Here is a 4723-nt window from a genome sequence, read left to right as displayed (position 1 = left end):
CCCGTGGCTCTCTCTTTCACAAAAAGAAGTAGCCAATTGTGTAATACCTCTAGGCTCTTTCGTATTCCGTAATGTGTGTCAAAAGGTAGGATTAGGGCATGTTAACCTAGTCTCGCTTTTTCCCCCACACAGCTACAACAGCTCATGGCTCAACAGTTAGAACTGAGGAATGAGGAGCATAAAATTAGGATGGATATAATGACCCTTCAAACATTATTCCTTCCTCATCTCTCATCTGTACAAGAGCAGCTCAATTGAACTACAAGCTTATCAACTACCCAAGAGGGAAGCACTCTTGATGGCTTGATATCACTCTTATCTGATATTCAAGCACAAAACTCATTAATGGAAAGTCTCAAGGACTCACTCTCAATCACCCTCATTGACGCCCGGACCAAGTATAAGACTATTTTTGATCAGTTGTCGCCTCCGGATGCAAATTAAGTTTTTAATGTTTGTCAAAAAGGGGGAGTAATATTATGTTACTACACAGAGGAAAGCCCAACAAAGGGGGAGTAATTCTACACTTGGAGAGTAGTACAGTTTTGATAACACAATTTTGAGTATTGTATACAAGGGGAGTATACCGAGCAGAATATACAGAGCATTCAAAGCACACAAGTATAGAACAGAACCGAACATGCAAAATTAAGAGTTATGTATAGGATAATGATAAGGGGAGTATATCTGCATATACTATTGACTATTGTACATATTGTCAAGTATAGTCATTTTGTCAAGTATATAGTTTTTGAGTTATGACTTTGTAAGTAGTTTTTGTCAAACATCTCAACTAATGTCAAAAGGGGAGATTGTTACTACTTATCAAATTGCCATTAGTTTCATATCCAAAGTCATACTATATTCTAGTCGGTTAGTATTACCGAATCATGCAGTCGGTACACACAGAGAAGTCGATATGAACAGTCTAGTCGGTTACTGAAGAAAGTAGTCACAGAACACAATATTCACCAAGCTATTTACCGAGTAAAGTTTCATGGCTACCGAGTGATAAAGTTAACTCACCGAGTTGATATTCACCGAGTGAAACGTTTTACCAGATACATTGAACCTGGACATGCACATGAAAACGTGTTACAAGATCGAGGCACATCTAACCGTTTTTGCATTGGAAATTGCACTATGAGATTGTATATGATTACAAGGCCAATCTAACCTATGAGATATTTTGTTTAGTTAATCATTCAAAGAATCTTTTTGTAAGATCGAAGCAATGAATCAGATCACCGTTGTAAGAGATCTATATATACAGCTTGATTCTAGGGTTAGAAAAAGAAGACACATGATGTGATATGAGATACAATAAGAGATAGCAGTGTGTATGCATGAAGGAAGACTGTTACAGAGACACAGAGAGGTCACCGAGAAGGTTATCAGTGAACAGTCGAAGAACAAAGTAAACAGAAGGGTTTACCGAGTTTCATTATGGGTTACCGAGGTATGCTACAAGCTAGGTAATCTTATTCAGAGCACATAGAATCTGCTTTAGCATTTCAGATGTAAAGTTGCAGATATTTGTAAAGATTATATTGAAATATTTTGAAGTTGTAAGAGAAACCTTTAACAGGGTAAAAGACTCTAACCAAGTCTATAAATTGTAAATCCTTTAACCAGGTACTACACTTATATAGTGTTGTAAAAATCCTTTAGTAAGGTAGATCTAACTGATCTTAATACTCCTAACAGGGTAAGCTATCAAAAATAGCTAAATGTAGCTCTAACCGAGCATTCTTTATTATTGCAGTAGTGAAGTTGTGGGTGCCATCCCCATTGCAGTTTTTCTCTCTAACCAAGAGTTTCCGCGTGACCAAAATATATGTGTTATGGAGTGAATCATGTATGATTGTTATCTGTTGATTATAGTTTTATTTTATGTTACTGCACTATTCTGTTTATGCATAATAGTAAGGTTATTATCAAGGAAAAGTTTTGGAGTACTGATTCACCCCTCCCCTCTTAGTACATTAGCTTTCTATATTGGGCCTAACACTTAGGAGTAGGGAAATGTTTCACCAAAGTCAAGGGTGTAACAAGAGAAAAGGGAATGGAACACTAAGAAATTAGATCAAAAGTTGGTTGGGAATCACTGTAGGAGCCAAAGGAGCAAAGGAGTGGGGCTTTCAAGAGTCATGCAAACAACATGAGAAACCCTCTCTAAAACATAATTACCACAAGGAGAATGGGAAGAAAAGACCCAACATCTAGAGAATACTTATTATCCTAAGAGGGGCTATCAATCGAAGTTAGAAACATTAATATTCAAGTGATCTTTGTGGGTGTTCCTCCACCATAGAGTCATGTCCTTATATTAAGAGAGTATACAATCATAAACAAGGTGGCCAACGGTTAAAAATTGTCTACATTTGAAGGGGAGACCCTCATAGTAGCCCAAGGCCTATCCTCGTCGTCAAAACAATATTTTTATGAAGAGCCTTGGAGATATCTTATGTCCACCAAAATAATAAAGGTAGACATAAAGTGACTCGTGTATGTAGTAATAGAGTTAACCTTCAAGAAGTGACAAATTGCATTGTCAATGGCTCCATAGTAGGAATCTTCATAAAACTAGAGAGAAAGATGTGGGAGTTGAACCCAAATTAGTCTAATATTGAGAGGTTTAAAGAGGGGGTTGAACATTTAATTTCAAATATTACTTGTATTAGGATTTTTTTTTTCAAATGTTACTTTGCATTAGGATGGTTTTTAAAGTATCATCGTGAGAGAGAAGAAAACAATTACAATAATCAAGCAAATTGCTTCACGTGGATATAATAGAAGTAAACAAATGAGTAATAAATAATTATTTTTTGTTTTCATTGTTTTTTAGGAGAGTTATTATATAATATATCACCACCCATGTAGATGTTAATGCTAGTTGATGTTTTGGTGATGCAACATTTTCTAGGTGATTATGGCTGATCAAATAAGACATGAATGTTTGAAATGGATTAGGATTTGTTCTTTTATACAACACCCTAATACTCAAATTGAACATTTCACATTCAAGTTGACACGTATTTGATAATTAAAAAGGAATCAACTTAAACCCATTATTAAATTCTAATTTAAAAATATGTTCAAAAATCAAATTCTTAACTGTAAACAAAAATGTAAATTCACATTTACACATAAAATCGACCAAAATAAAAACCATATTACTTCAAACCAAACCTCCCAAATTACTAACTTTTACCAAAATTATACACTAATCATAACAAATAAGAATGAATCCATATCAAGTTTCCACTTATTAAAACTTAAATTATACCCTCCTTGCACTTTCATAAAATCCTAACAATGTCTTCTAAGTAAAAACCCAATTGCAGTTCTATAGTTAAAAACAACTATGGCGCATGGTCTGTAAAAGAAAGATGCAATAATTACAACTTATTCAAATGTGGGTGTTAAAAATTAAGGTTATCCTTTTAAGGGTATCTACTCATTGTCTATTATGGACTTTTCTTATTGAAATGACTTGCTACCTTACCCTTTTACAAACAAATAATGGTTGCTGTCATATATGAGTAGTTTGGATAATGATTTCTTTTGGGTAGTTAAGGGTTATTTTCTAATGATTTGGATAAGGATTGTTTTCAGATAGTTAAGGGTTATTTTCAGTTAATTTCGATAACGATTTTTTAAATAGTTAAAGATTACTTTTTATTAATTTTTTAAAGTCAAATTGTTAATATTTATTTTAGAATATTAATTGTCATTTTTTTTGTTTATTGATAAGATTGGAATTAAGAAACATGTTATCTTCAAATGAGGTACATAAAACTGGACGCGTCTATTCTGGCTCCAAAATGACAGTATGGATTGACTAACACGCGTGTTAGTCACACGTTTTACATCGTCGATTTTGCAATTAACGGCTGCGATTGACTAACCTGTCACTAACACGTTGTACGAAAGGTCTGTTTTGGAGCCAGAATAGACGCAACCCATAAAACTTACTATAAATGTACAAATTTTGGGTTTTGTTATCCATATTTTCTTGGTAATTCGATTTAAGATATTTGATTGTTTTCTTTATGAGATTGTCATGTCGACATTAAACTTTACAAAAATAAAATTGTTACTACAAGTGAAACACCTCCTTTTAACCTATTTCAAATTTTAAAAGTATTTAATATTCTAATATATACTACAAAAAAAAATAGATCAATCTTTATTTCTAACTAAAAAATCTTAATCATAATTCACAAATGAAACACATCTTTTAACTCTTGACAATGACAAATATTTTTAATACTCTTTACTTCTAATAAGCCAACTCATATCATCATTTTTTTTTCCCACTACAAAGAGGCTTTTTTTTTTTTTTTTTTTTTTTTCTAGGTACTACAAAAAGGCTTTTAATCATATATCGAATACCCTTTAAAAAAAAAAAAAATATATTTAATTTGTGAAAAAAATAAAAAATAGTATATTTATAATAGGTTCTTATCATATGACATTTTATGGAAGGGTGACTAACCGAGTTCAAATTTATATTGGGTTTATATATTAAGATGTTACTAACATCATTAGCGGGAAATAGTGTTGCCTACTTCACTTTGTTGGTGTAATATTCTATTGAACCTATTTTATTAAGCTTACTTTTGTAAATATATTATTTTCAGGTAGCTAATAATGGCATGTGCAATTTATGATTGAACACAATTAAGTGTTACATCTACCTAATTAGACCTTGACCAAG

This window comes from Cryptomeria japonica, chromosome 6, assembly GCF_030272615.1.
Source record: "Cryptomeria japonica chromosome 6, Sugi_1.0, whole genome shotgun sequence".
In the NCBI taxonomy this organism is placed as follows: domain Eukaryota; kingdom Viridiplantae; phylum Streptophyta; class Pinopsida; order Cupressales; family Cupressaceae; genus Cryptomeria; species Cryptomeria japonica.
Note: the sequence above shows the minus strand (reverse complement) of the source record.